This window comes from Gymnoscopelus microlampas, assembly GCF_963454915.1.
Source record: "Gymnoscopelus microlampas genome assembly, chromosome: 8".
In the NCBI taxonomy this organism is placed as follows: Eukaryota; Metazoa; Chordata; class Actinopteri; order Myctophiformes; family Myctophidae; genus Gymnoscopelus; species Gymnoscopelus microlampas.
This window is the reverse complement of record NC_139945.1, coordinates 15,173,890-15,189,583: the sequence shown is the minus strand read 5'-3', so window position 1 is coordinate 15,189,583 and position 15,694 is coordinate 15,173,890. Positions and strand designations below refer to the sequence as shown.

At 43.8% G+C, this 15,694-nt stretch overlaps 1 protein-coding gene across 1 annotated transcript in view; it reads left to right on the top strand.

Moving 5' to 3' along the window:
* The first annotated feature begins 466 nt into the window (after window positions 1-466).
* LOC311050486 (uncharacterized protein) overlaps window positions 467-15,694 on the top strand; it is a 37,337-nt gene continuing 22,109 nt past the window's right edge. The window contains exon 1 of the mRNA XM_084064570.1: window positions 467-597. The gene's annotated coding sequence lies outside the window, so the exon portion shown is untranslated. The remainder of the gene's footprint in view (window positions 598-15,694) is intronic.

Below are 15,694 nucleotides of genomic sequence, written 5' to 3'. Positions count from 1 at the left end.
CGCGCGCAGCTGCGCCTCTCTCCTACCGTCCTCCTCCCTCGCGCCAATTCTCTCCACTGGCTGACGGGAGAGACAGAGACACACGCACGTACGCGCACGCGCGCCAGTGTTGCCATGTCCACTTATTATAAGCGACATTGGGCTTGTCTTGAACTGTACTTTTTTTTTGTGCGAACTGCTAATAAAGTTTTCAATCAATCACTGTTGATCGGCTATTTCCAATAAGCCTTTAGTTGCTTCTTTTGGGCTTGTTTCCATAGACCTGGTTGCTTATTTCTTTCGCAAAATCTGGCAACGTTGGCACGCACACGCGCACACACACACACCACACACACACACACACACACACACACACACACACACACACACACACACACACACACACACACACACACACACACACACACACACACACACACACACACACACACACACACACACAGAGAATCAGAGAGAGAGAGAGAGAGAGAGAGAGAGGATGCGAGGCTAGTAGGATTAGCCCAGCAGCCCCAACCAGTGTCTTTTCTCCGTCTCCACCAGCTTATTACCTTTCTGTCCTCCTAGCGCTGGAAACGGATTTACGCACAACGAAACCAGGTTGGTTTGGCTCTATTTTATTCACTACTGGGGAGGGAGTTTTTTTTGTTGTTGTAATTATGATTATTATTCATTCGGTGTAACAAAAATAAATCAATTAAGAATGTGTGTGTGTTGTGGGCTTATGAGGGCGGCTCGGGCTTTGAGTGCGTTTAATGGCGATTATAGCAGACGGTTAATTAGCCATTAACGTCTAATAAGGACCGAACGTTGGAGCGTGATGTTGGAGAGTATGAGGGGAGGTGTGGGGGAGAAGGAACTATAGGAAGGGTCTCCTCTCCGGGGAGACGGTGTATTTTGGGGGGGACAATGAACGACGCGATCTGGTTGTTGTTTGGCAATGTGTGCGTACGTGCGTGTGCGCCCGGCTCGGTGCATGCCCAAATCACCACGCGATGAATGCAAGGATTTGGGCGAATGGATGGACCGGTGTGTGCGTGTATTGTAATATTGTAATAAACAGCGGCAAATGGCGCTGGTTAGTAGGCTATGGCTCTTGTTTTAATTCAGGGGTCTTCAACAGGGGTCCGGGACGCCTAGGGGGTCCTCAGAGTTACTACAGGGGGTCCACCAAATCTTTGTGTTATGATTGTTATTTTTTTTACCATAACCACTTGAACCCTAATATCCATTTTCTGAGGAGAACTTAGCCAAATATTAGCAGATCTACAAGCTCACAACGCCTCGCGCTGCTAGGCTGTGAGCTTGTAGATCGGCTATTTTTGGCAAAGAGGTGTAGAGGGAAAAAAGAGCAGACCAAGAGAACAAAAAAAGTTTAATCTGAAACACAATTTTATACAATATAGAGGAGGGGGTCCCTGCTTCATCTCTCTCTCAGCTAGGGGGTCCTTGGCCTGAAAACGTTGAAGAGCCCTGTTTTAATTGATATCTTAACTGTGCGCGCGTGTGCGCTTTGTTTACCACGCGTGTTGCGTGTCGCCTACATGGCGTGCGCGCACAGAGAACCCAGAGAGGTGAACCATGTTTTTGTTTTGTCTTTCTTTTTGGCGTCGTGCTGTGCGCGTTTGGAGCAACCGGTAGCCGCTGGATCTGGTGGTTCTGGATGCATGTGCCGAGTCTGCCGACGATGTGCATGTGAACAATTACTGTGGTTCTGGATGCGTATGCGCGTGCATTTACAATTAATGAACGTACAATTGTGCAACCAATATGCGCTTGTTTGTCTGAACTGAACGTGCCATTGTTTGTTTGCGCATCGTTGTTTCTCCCCCCAAAAAAACAATAACAAGGCATGAAGGCAATAAAATCGAGACGGTTAACTGAGTGCAGAGACACAACAAAGGGTGGGAGGTATTATTATGGGGGGGGGGGGGGCTTTCAATCAGTGTTCGATAGATAGCGCTGACCCGCACGAATGGGTGGATGGGTCGTTGTGGATAGAACCCCTCTCTCCACTTACATAACTACATCATTCATACTACTTGACTACATACAACATCCATCCATCCATCCATCGTACGGCGGCGAGCGACACCGTGTACGACGGCGTATAGCCTTACATGCAACCTGTCATACATACAACGGTGTCGCGGCTCGCCATGCGAAGCTTAAAAATGAGGTCACGTTTACGAACGGCTCTTCAGAACGTGCTGAGGAGGAAGAAATGGGGAGATAATAATAATGGGGGTGGGGGCAGGGGTGGTGGAGCGGAGGGGGGGGGGGGTATTTTGGTTGGGGAAGCGATGCAGTTCCACAGAACTCACAGTCTAGCCTCTCTCTCTCTCTCTCTTCACAATAGACTAGAGATGGATGTTGTGGCTTGGATTTTGGCGCTTGATTTCGTCTTGTTCAATGCAGAATAACATTTTCAGCGGTTCGCTGGACCCTTCTTCTTGTTGCTGCTGAATAGGCTACATGAACTCCCTTAACAATGTATTAATGGCTTTTAAAACAAATAATAAAATAACCGTGTGTGTGTGTGTGTGTGTGTGTGTGTGTGTGTGTGTGTGTGTGTGTGTGTGTGTGTGTGTGTGTGTGTGTGTGTGTGTGTGTGTGTGACTCATCATGGTCGCTATTCTAGCCTAATGTATTGTAGACCTATACAGCTGGTTTCCTCTTTGACCCTTTTGTTTGGTCTCATAAAACGGTTAATTGGCACAATGAATCACATCGGAACAGAAGTGAACACATCAAACATGGACAAAATGAAATGAGAACGCATGGGAAAATAAAACAACACCACCTCGCCATATTAGCTGCTGTGCAGACCCCCCCCCATCCCATCCCATCCCCCCTAAATGGGGGGAGGATGATGCTTTGGTTTGGCTTTTAACCATTAGCAATGCAAATGAGCCAGGCTTCTTTTTTTTTGTAACGGGGGCTCGGGCACCTGCTGTGTCGAGCACGCGCGGCGCGCGTGCACACGCTCCGTGTTGCCCTGTCCGCTTATTATACGCGACTTGAGGCTTCTTTTTCTTTGAAGTTGTTTCTTGTTTCTAAAGTGTAGTTGCTTATTTGGGCTTGTTTCCTAATGTTGTTTAAACCAGTCGTTCTTTAAACATTTGCATGTCAAGGACCCCCAAATTAATATGTATTTGTTTGTCTGCAAACGCCTATCTGAAAATACCGAGGACCCACCTCCCCATACAGGATTTGTGTTGTTAAAATGTTACAAAAAATATTCCACATTTTTAGGGGGGCGAAAAAAGCCGCTGTAGTAGGCCTACTCATGTGACCGCTTCTTTTGGGCTTGTTTTCATAGACGTGGCTGCTTGTTTCTCTCACAAAACCTGGCAACACTGCTTGCTCCTTCTCTTCTCTCCTCGAGGAGGAGGACGAGGAGGGGGGAGCGCGCCCCCCTCCCCCTCCTTCTCCTCTCATTAGAATTATGTTCTATTTCTGAGGCGCGTGCGCGCGGGGCTTCGGGGATAATAATACAGCACGAGGTTTATTTCTACACACACTGTCTCCCGTCCGTCGTGGCACCACGAGGGCGTCGCTTGCCGATAATAATAACAGATAATATCAACCGATCAATGCGTATAGCGGCGGGCCGCGCAGTGCAAACTGAAATAAGGCCTTGTTTTAATATTTGACACCGAAAATAGCCGATCTACAAGCTCACACAAGGCATTGTGAGCTTGTAGGACGGCTATTTTCGGCGGGCGACAGATTAGGCTTCAGCAGGCGACAGACAGTGTTGCCAGGTTTTGTGAGAGAAACGAGCAACCAGGTCTATGAAAACAAGCCCAAAAGAAGCCACATGAGCACTCTAAACCTATACACATCGGCTATTCAAAAATACAAGCTCATGTTGTGAGCTCTGCTATTTTCAAAATAGATTGCTATTTTCAAATGCATTTGGAATATTTCTTGAAACATTCTAACAACACAAATGCTCCCTGGCACAAAACATTTTCATGAAAATATTAGAGAACAACATTTAGAAACAAGCCTAAATAAGCAAGTACAAGCCAAAAAAAACGTGGCTTATAACAAGGAGACATGGCAACACTGGGCAGGGGCCCTCACAGCGGCTGCATGGGGGCCCTTAGCATAACAAAGGCGGAGGAGAGTGGCCCAAAGGGGGACAAAAAAGGGCTGGCAAAAAAAAAAAAAAGCGCGCAAGTGTGTCCTTGTCTCAGTCGGCCAGGCACGGGGACTGAGTGACGTGCACGCCATTGACTGTGTGCAGTGCACGCACGCGCAGCAGACCGTCCACAAAAATCAGATCGGATTAGAGCTGGGGGGGGGGGGGGGATTATTTACATCATCATGGCTTCTTCAACAACCTCTTATGCACCCAAAAAAAAACAAGAACATTCTTTTACAACTTCAATGTTCCCGTGCTCGTTTCCACATGCAGTCACAAGGTTGTTGTCTCTTCTCCTCCGGTGAATATGAACATAACCAGCCGATTGTTTCATCACAAAGAAAATCTAGGGTGCGGAGACTTTGAACGATAACATCACAGACAGATAGCGTGACCATATGGATCAAATATTTAACTGTCTTGCCCTCCTCCTCCAACCCCTGAAGTATGTCTGTTTGCAACGGAAAACAGGGTCATCCAATAGATTTCTGTGTGTGTGTGTGTGTGTGTGTGTGTGTGTGTGTGTGTGTGTGTGTGTGTGTGTGTGTGTGTGTGTGTGTGTGTGTGTGTGTGTGTGTGTGTGAGAGAGAGAGCTCTAGAGAGAGAGAGCACAAGCACATGATGAGCAGATAAAGGCTTGTCTGTGTCTGAAAGAGAAAGAAGGAGAGAGAAGAGAGAGAGAGAGAGGGGTGGATGAGAGGAGAGAGGGAAGAGGAGAGGAGAGCTGGTGGTGGATCAGCGTGATAAAGGGGCCTCTATGCTGAGTGAGAGACTAACTGTGTGGGTGAGTTTGGAGGTCTATAGAAAGGTCCCACGGCGAGGAGAGACAGGCCCTTTTAGTCCGGGACTTGGCCTCGCCGAAAAGCCCTAATAGGCTCTCATAATGATGCTACTATAGGCAGGAGAGCGGCGCAATGAACCTCTAAAGCTTTGTTTGGGGCCTTGTTTTGGAGCAATGCCTGTAGTTTGATGTCCGCTCGGTTGGATTGTTGAGAGGAAAATGCGTTTACGTTTGATGATGAGGGAAGTTTACGTTTGATGAGGGAAAGACACACTGGGGGAAAATATGTTTTGGATTTCATACACACAATATTACTAAGATCACCCCACCACCACAACAACCAACAAAGTATTGAACTATTATTTTACTTTGGTATTATGGCTGGAAAGGAAACACAGAAAACCCCTCAGTGTTGTTTTAACTGAGAGTGTAAAAAAGATGGACCTATAAGTGTCAAAATTGGACCTGCTCTTAGATCTGCTCTTAACATGTTTATACTAATATCATTATTAACACTGTACGTACACACATAGCTCATTGACAAACACAATATGAAACAAAACTAATGAGAAACAATATGCATGTGTAGCATGATATTGCAGCTTAAAATGAATACAAATGATACAATAAAATACTGGTTCTCAATGTGGGGCCTTGGGACCCCCAGGGGTCCTTAAGGATGTTCTCCAGGGTCCGCAGCTAAATGATTGATACCTAGGAACCAAATTGACTCTTACAGGTCAGTAACTCTAGTAAAGGATTTTACAGATTGAGGTACCAAGAGGTAAAATATAATCTTTATCAAATGGGGGTCTGTGGCCTAATCAGAATCAAAATCACAGAATGAATGCACATCAAACTGGGGGTCCTTCAAATGATTTATATCATTATATACTATAAATCCTATATACTTTGTTGACCAGGGTCCCTACCTGGTCACTCTGTCTGCACCAAATCCCTTTGTCTATTTTTGTTTAGTTTTGCCTAATATGTAGGGGTGTGCCGATACACTAATTTCACCAAACGATACGATACGATATTTGGCTCACAACTTCGATACGATTTCGATACGATACGATACGCACTTTTTTTATTATGAAAATATATGGAGGAGAAAAAAAGCAAATGCAAACAAATAATTCTGTTTTTGCATTATTCAGACATGCAAACTTGTAGCTTTTCAGCTACAATAGCCGTTTTGAATCCAAATAGTATGACACCTGACCCGAAAAAAAAACATGTTGTCACTCTTTTCACTTCGGGGCCGTTTGCATGCCTGATTATTATGATTGTAAAAAAAAAAAAAAAATTTTTTTTTCAAAAACGATATTTTTTTTTTCCAAAACGATACATATCGTCGCGAAAACGTATCGCGATATATCGCGGGACGATATATCGGCACACCCCTACTAATATGCCATGCCCAGAATAGGGACGCTACGGCTCATGTGGTTAAAAATGTTACAGAATCAATGCACTAAAGAGCTGTCCATCCACAGCCGGTGTTTTCTATTGTCAAAGGAGAGTGCATTCCTCCCCGTGGCACTCTGTTCTTCATTGAGATTCATTGAGACTTTGGGCATACGAGGGTGAAAAGCCACTGACAGGATTCAAACTTCAGCCAGCTAAAGAGGCCTTAAGCAGTCTTAACCACAGTGCCATTGATGCTTGGGCACATAGCGAACATGTCCGACTCCATTCATAGCACAGGACAGGTGTGAAAATGGATGGTGAGTGTGGAAGGATTTTCACAAAGGCCTTCTAGTCTAGTAGACCCAGTGGTTACAAACGCAGGTCCAGAGGACAGAGATTATCCTTGTCCTTGAATAGAAAATAGCCAGCACACAATCAATGTCCTTTTCACATTTTCACAGACAGAACAACGGACACGTTTCAACCTAACGGGTCTTCCTCATCGCTGAGGAAGACCTGTTATAGGTTGAGATGCGTCCGTTCTGTATGTGAAAAGGACATTTATTGTGTGCTGGCTATTTTCTCACGTTCATGATATTGTTGAGTCGTGCACTGTGAGACTTTTATTTAGTATGGAGTGTCGCAGGCGTTCTGCTTTGCGGTGCTGTCTCTCAGTTGAATATAAAATATAAAATGATCAGTGGTTCTCAATGTGGGGTCCGGGGACCCCCAGGGGTCCTTGAGGCCGGGGGTTCCAGTGGGTCCCCAGCTAAATGATTGCTAAGTTGCCACGAATGAACCTTAATTACAGGTCTGTAACTCTGAGAGTGTACACATGGGGTTCCATTTGTAGAATTAAATCAATACAGAGGATTTGATAGTGTGGATTGGGGTCTGAGAGATGAGAAATTGTATCAAACTGGGGGGGGGGGGGGGGGGGGGGGCTTGAAATTAAAATTGGTTGACAATCACTGGTGTAGGTCCACAGGATCAGACAGGCCAGTATAGGGTAGGAGGTCTACATCCTGGTGGGGGTCTAGGGGGCTTGATCTATCATTTCATTCAATGGAAATTGGCGTTGAAATAACTATTCTGATCAGCCATGGCGTTCTTCATTGTTACACAGTAAAACATTCAGTGTTCATTTAACTCTGAGAGTGTACAAAAGTAACCAAATGGAAGTTTCACTCTCAGAGTTAGAAATGGATCATTACCAGTGAAGATCTACCACGGAAATGTGAACTGGTTATTGTCCCAGTGCATGTCCCCCCCGTGATGATCACGGGGTTCATCAGTAATGCTATTGGTTGCTTAATATTTTTCAGTTGAGAAAAGCTAATATATGTGTCTATATTTGACATATTGTTGTTGGTGGTTTTCAGTGTAGACTACAGAAAGAAATTCCAGTTCTGTTTTAAATCATATCTGAACACAAACGTCCCTTGTTACAGATTTTGGCCCCTGGGGACAAGGAGTTGTTGCACTGCAGTCAGATGTGTCCTGCTCTTGTAAACATGACATTGTTACAATGTTAGCATCTCATCACTGTACAAATGTTTTACCTGGAGGTGGTCTTCAGAGGTAGAATGTAGTTATTCATAGCGTTACTACTTAAACCCTCTAGTCTAGTGAAACGAACTTGAGTTGTCTGTACTTTGACTGAGCTTTTTTTCTCTCTACACCAGTGGTTCTCATAGTGGGGTCCAGGAACCCTCAGGGTTTCTTAAAGGTGTTCCAAAGGGACCCTTACAGGTCTGTAACTCTCAGTTATGGGAATCATTGATTTTTTTTTTTTTAAGTTTGAGAACCACTGCTCTACACCAAATCTATTTGCCAAAAATAGCAAATCTACAAATCTCACTGAGTTTGTAGATTTGCTATTTTGGGCTAATCCCTCCAGAATATGGATTGTGGGGTTCAAGTGGCTAAGTAGGTAGAGAGGCTGTCTGGGAATCTGAAGGTCACCCACCACCCCACCCACCCATACATGTTGAAGCGTCCCTGAGCAAGACACTTAACCCCTAACTGTTCCCCCGACGCTGCATTAATATCACCCACTGCATAGTTTGGATGGGTAAATGCAGAGGACAAATTTCAAATGCAAATTTACAGTGACAAAAATATCCCAAAGGTGTTGGGATTAGACATAGACATGGCATCCCTATTTTGGGCATGTCATTGTAGGTGGAAAATGTCAAACATTTATATAAAAATATAGAAAATAGATCGGCTATTATATCAGAACTTAAGTGGCTAAATCTATCTGAACCATTTGTTGCACAGAATCATCTGACTGCAATACAGCAGATTTAAAGGCTTTTAGGGCAATTAACAGACAAGGTGCAACCGTCACGATCTAGAACTGCGAAAACAAATGCACGCACGTTAACTAAAGAGCATCTAGAAAGAGCATCTTCAAACAGACACGATTCGATAAACCGAGGGTTAAGAAGAACATTTTAGGTTTCAGTCATGCATTCCAATGGCTATGATAGACAGACAGCGTCACTGCAGTCAGGCAGAGACTGGACAGGGTCACATTGGGTGACTGGACTGAGACGATGCTCGCTGCCTTGTAATTCCCAACTCAGTGCAGGATTTATGAGTGCCAGCAGTTGTTTGAACCCTATAGCTCTGGCCAGGCATGTTAGAGTGATTACATCAAGGCATTGCACTCAATTCTCCCAAGTACTTTCTTTTTGTCTTTGACAATTATTTTTTGTTTTGCTTATAGCTTTTTCTTCCCAATACAGTATTCAGTTGTCATGCCAATTCTAGTCCCTTGTCACTGCAGACAGCCATATGTCTCCGACATCAAGGCAATTACATGAAGGTATTCAACCAATTCTTATTGTGATTTCATTGCTGTGTTTTCATGGTCTCATCTTGGTGTTTGTATGTATTGTAAAGTGGTGCATATTACAGTAAAGATCTTAGGAAATGGATTCTGTCTGTGAAAGTTGCTATGCAAGCAAAGTTTTCCTTATAACAATTATTCAATTCTTTTCATTTCGGCCCATTCCCAATAGAGCATGTATTTCCTCTCCAGTTCCCTAATCCGGTCTTGAACAAAACAAAATGGGGGTGAATGCTCGCTAACCAACGAATAACAGTTGACCTTTCATGGATGATGCCATTCATTCGGACAATGTGATCCATCGGACAATGTATTGATCGACTGCCCTAAACGAAATCTACTCTAATGTGTACATACATAGCATGGACATGTTAGAACAAATCATTTGACATATGGCATTTCACTGATGCTTTTTTCTGGAGCATCAGAGGTGTATTTACCACCCAGATAATTTCCCCCTGTACTCCCAAGAGTACTATTTTGGACAGAAGTGCCGAGACAAGAAATAGGAGAGGTGAGATTGTGGTGGTGGTGGTGGGGGGGGACATTGTCTTTGAAGCAAGTGCACATTAGAGCCGGAAAGAATCGCTATAACCGTGTGCCGGCTCAAACTATTATTCACAGGATAATTGGGAGTGCTGTCGCAGGGGGATAGCGGTCGACAGCAAATTATGACTGTAGCTGAATACATCTCAGCATGTCTGCTTCACATCAAATCAGAGATAAAAGGGAGAGAGGAAGGGACAAAGCGTAGTATGGAAGAGAGGAATAGACGTTTAACTCCCAGAGGATACAAATACGATATACGATACGATAATACTTTATTGTCAGTTTGCACTGAAATTTGTCTTGCGACCCAACAGCCATGCAACATATAACAGTACACACATTTGACATGACACAAGAAAACAACAAAATACATACATAAAGACATGCAAAGACAAGAGCAATGTCCACCACTCAGCCTACCCCTGGCCTATAACTCCTGATTAAGCCTCAATGTCGTCTGATGGACAAAGGACCTCTTCAGTTTGACCTTATTGTATGTTGGAACACCGTATCTCCTTCCTGAAGGCAGCAACCTATATTCTCCATACAAAGCATGGCTAGTGTTTGAAGGGATATTCCTTGCCAACCTTATCATACTGTTATTATACGTAGATGTATAGAGCCTCTGAAGTGGTTGTCCAACAATCTTTGAACAAATGTTCACTTGCTGCAGCAGTTGTGACTTTAAAGCTACAGACAGACATCCATACCAGGTGGTACTACAGTACTGCAGAACACTCATAATAACAGAAGTGAAAAACAAAAGAAGAATCTGTCTACTAGCACCAAAAGATCTCAGACGGCGAAGGAAATAGACTCTTTGTTTTATCTTCTTACCCACTGATTCAATCTGGTCTTTCCATGACAAAAGGTGGTCTATTACTACTCCTAGGTATGTATACAAACATACCTGGTTGATCTGTTCACTATGAATAGTAATGGGGGATCTGAGTATCTCTAGTGGAGCACCAAAAACAATCTCTTCTGTCTTTTTTGTGGAATGGAATGAAATGGACCTTACGGTCCACTCATGATGAGAGACAGAGCAGCCGTTACCAACCTATTGTGGATCAGGGCCCTTGAAAGTGTTTGCGACCCACCCATCTGTGTTAAGTGGTCAGAGCATTTTCAGAGCAATATATTTTAATCTTCCGGCTTGGATCAATGGAACTAACATAGTATACTTTAAGTTCCTATTTATCAGTATCACAATGAAAACTAAATTTTCAAGGTTTTAAAGGCAAAATACCATGTCTTTCTTTAGTTCTTTCTACATTTTTTATATTAATGTTATATTATCAATAAAGCATTTTGCCAATTATTTGGGGTCCCACTTGCAATATCATCATGGCCCACCAACTGGGGCCTGGCCCACAGTTTGGGAATCGCTGAGATAGTGGAATACGTTGTCCCACTATGGCGGGCCAATTTAAATCAGTTTAAATTGGCCGATTTCCAGGGCCTGGGCTTAGCCCCATGCCCTTAATTCCTTTACACTTAAATGCCCTAGTAGCTGCCCCAGCCCGGCCTGATGGGAACTCTTGCTACAGCCACGCCACTCGCTGCTCTAATCTGAAGCGACAACGACAACAACGTCAACGACAACAGCTTCAGCAGTTTAGCTTCCCGGGCAGCGTGCATGCAGGGAGATAAACTGCCGGACGGGGCCGGCCGGGCAGACAGACAGCGCCGCTGCGCACCTACGGCAGCACCTGTCAGTTCCCTGCGCGTCCAGAATGTTACGTTTTTAATGCACTTCGTTGAAAGTTACATTTTATTAGCAGTGTGCTGGCTTTTAGCGGTAATTAGGTCTGAGGAAGTGAGGGAAGTGTGAGAGAGATGTATTGGTAGCTTAGCAGATAGAGAGAGAGAGAGAAAGAGAGAGAGAGAGAGTGAGAGATGTGTGTGTCAGTGAGAGTGTCAGTGAGAGTGTGTGTGTGTGTGTGTGTGTGTGTGTGTGTGTGTGTGTGTGTGTGTGTGTGTGTGTGTGTGTGTGTGTGTGTGCGTGCGTGCGTGCGTGCGTGCCTGCCTGCGTGTGTGCGTGCGTGCGTGCGTGCGTGCGTGCGTGCGAGGAGAAGGCAAGCTAGACAGAAAAATGCTGGACTTTTGCAGACTGAATGATTCATTTACGTCACCAGAATGGGCGCATTTATATACAAAAACAACAGCTTAGCTACATTTTCTCCCTTCAGTGTTTTAGGCTGTTAGTACGGTCTGTCACACTGATTGAACGTTGCGGATTTGGCCGAGAGTCGCGAGTCTTGACCAAGAAATAAAACCCACTTGACATGACTTAAGATGGTTTCGCCCACAGTAAAACCCCACGTATGAAGTGGGTCACAGCCATATAAATGATAAAAGACACAATTTCAACAAGTTCAAGCAGGTCACATTATTCAGCCTAAGAACAACAATTAAATATTTAGCTGCTTCTCTCCCGGTCAACAACAGCTTTTAGGGTATGCTGAGGACATGGGAGGGAATGTGTTTGAGAGATCTATTGGCTCGTTTCTCTTATGGGTATTATTCACAAAGAGAGGGCAACATGAGTGAATATAACGTGGGCAGCCATAGCTGAATAGGTAGAGTAGAGAGGCTGTCTGGCAATCAGAAGGTCCCTAGTTCGCCCCTGGCCTGCCCCAGTGTCTATGTGTCCTTGAGCAAGACACGTAACCCCTATCTGCTCCCCGGATGCTGATTAGCACACACTGCTGCTAATAGTAAAAAAATAGTAAAAAAGTAAATAGGATGAGTAAATGCAGAGGACAAATTTCACATATTGTTGCTGTGGGCAGAAAACAATTATCTCTATGTTTTTCGTGTTTTTTCGTAAATGAATGCCCTACTTCATCATACTACAGCGTCACACAAAAGTATCCAAATTAGCAGATCTACAAACTCAGAAAGCATCGCGATGCGTTTTGAGCTTGTCGATCTGCTATTTTTGGACATGAGAGAACATGTGCAAAATGTACAGTGACAAAAAATATATATATATCTCAAATGAGTGGGGACTAAATTATTATTATAAGAGATAAGCTTTCATTGTACAAGGACCTCTCCCCAGTTTAACCTTAAAAAAACGTACCGTACCTCTAAACGAAGCAAGCCTATATTTTATTCTACGTTGTATGATGGAGTCGTGCGTCAGAAATTGACAATCTAAAACTTGTAGATCTGCTATCTGTTTCGTACGACCCAAGTATAAATTGGGCGTAAGAATGAATGGCATTTCCCATTGCAGTGTGATTGAAGCATTCAATGGATTTAAAATACAGCTTCGCCATTAAACTGACATTCTCATACAGGCTGACCTAGAACAAGAGATAGTCATCCAGTCTTGTACTTCCATAATAATCACCTGTCAGAGTAGACAACCACCTACAGGATATCATGCCCTGATTAATAGCCTCTTCCTTATATTTGACTTCCTTCTTTATACTGTATTTCCTCATTTTTACCTCCTGTCCCTCTTAGCTCTCATCTACCACCAGCACTTCTCCCATGTCTGATCTAGGATCTGAGGAACAGTCTTTGACCTTGTTTTCCTCAATACCGCTTTGCTTGTGGTGTTAGTGGGCAATGAATTTAAGCAATTTTTTTTCTGACATTGCAGTTGTAAGTTGCTTCGGATAAGAACATCCATAAAATGTAAACTGACAATATCGAAGTGGCACAGAAAACATTCACGAAAGCCGTGAGATATCACCTAGTTGCATCATATTTCTGTTGCACAGGCACTGTCTGGCACAGACTGGGAAGCTGAGTGTCTGCTCTGGTGTGGAGTGCAACAGTAGCTCACTTCTACTGCAGAGCAGGTGTGAATGAGGAAGTCGTTAACACAGTGTGAAGCAGTGATTGGCCACTCTGCGGGCCATTCAGGATTTAGGACACCAAACTCAGACACTCATAAATTCATTCAAGGATTTGCACTCATACAGGCTTGCCACTAAAGAATTTCACCGACTCTTTTACATTTTCCTGTAAACTTGTGACCAGGGTTTGATAAAAAAGAAAAGAAAAAAAAGAGTATACTAGCTTCATATTACCCAAATAGCCGATCTTCAACGTGTCACAACATGTCACATCTCACCGCGTTGTGAGCTTGTTGATCTGCTATTTTGGCTATTTTTGAAATAAAATGTGCTAAAGTCATAAAAGAGAGGGGGTCCAAAATACACTTCTAAGGTATTCTAGTGTTTAAGTAATAGCTGGTCCATGAATCAAGTACAACATTCATTTCTCCCTTAAATGTTTACTAGGCCATACATCTTAGCATGTTTACTGTTTAGTTCACTGTCTAGATCTCATACGTATATTGGATACTTTACGTTACTGCTGACAATTTTCCATTTTCTTGAACTTCCAAGAAACCATTGTTTTCCATTCATTTCAGTACTGTATGCACATTTAATTGCGGAGATTAGAAGCTTGTTTTCATTCGCGAAAAAAAATCTCGCGCGGGGGGGGGGGGGGGGGGGGGCACATGCACGCGCGCGCATGTCCCCGTTGCCTGCGGGGCTAAGCCTCCAACCTAGTAGAGACCTAGCGACGCGTCTGATTTACATGAATGAATATTTGTCAACGTTACTTTATTGTTGCAGGGAAGGCGTGGATTGATTTGAAAACTCTTCCTGTATTGAAGGAAATCCTGCTTTACAAATGAAATTCAGATGTCCTGCACTTCTTTATGGTGATGTGAATATTAGCTGTAGAAGTAGATCATTTTAAGGTGGGCTTATCACCTGGAAGTTTGAGCTGCAATATTAGGTTAATCTGGAAATGTTAAAATGGTGCATTGATTGAAGTGTGGGTAGTAATGTAAAGTATTCATGACTTCAAGAAGTCAATGCATTCATTGGCCAAACATGCAAGATCACCAGTATTGTCCTTTAAACATTTAAGCCCTATATATTTTGTCGTACGACAAATAGCAAAAATAGCCGCTACAAAAACATGTTGCACCATGATAGAAATTTTGGAAAAGTTTGCCTATAATGACATGGCCAAAATCGGGACGCTAGGTTGAAAGTAGCCTGGTATCCAGCCTGCTTCGCTACGTTCGGCGGACTTTTTTTTCTCTCTTCGCTTCTCAGTCTGGAATGCACCCCATTGACTTGTTTTGCAGAACTACACTGGAACTACATATGTTACGTTAGGCAACGTCGTTGCTGATTGGATGTTGTTCAAACGAATGACAAATCACAACGATCCCACTGTTTTTTTTGTCCCGCCCCGCACCACAGACCAATCAGAAGCCACGGCACGACTCGAAACGTTTGTCATGTCCCGCCTCCCTTGGAGATAGGAGGCATTCCAGACTGATAAGCGGAGAGAGAGAAAAAAGTCCGCTGAACGTAGCGAATCAGGCTGGATCCCAGGCTAGGTTGAAAGTGGTTAAATATCAATTTATGTTGACAGTATCTAATGTTGTATTAGTTTTTATGTAAATAGCAAACAGCATTGCAGCTTGACTTAAAAAAGCGTCGACTTTTTCCCCAACTCGTTTCAGCCCTACTTTGCAGCAACACTTCAGGTGAATATCAGCACATGATATGACCGTCTGAGCAGCCATCAGCTCGGCGAAGCTGAAACTGAATTTTGCCCCCTGGGCATACACAGAGCGATGATGTTATCTTGTGATTTACTGCGTCTTTCTCGTCTGCTTTGTTGCATCAGTCAGTCGGAGGTGGTTTATCAGTCTGCTTTGGCAGGTGATGATGGCACGGGGAGATAAATTGATTACCATCATATTTCATCATAAGTCACTCTGGACGAAGGTGTCATCTTAAACGGCTTAAATCTAAATGGCATAGGGACAGCAATCGCCTGTATCTTTTTAACCCTTCGGTGGTAACGGTTACGTGCTCTCTCTCCGGGGTTAATCTGTTTCAAGATGATCTCCCACAAGTCCCCAAGTGCACTCGTGTGCGTGACGTATGTG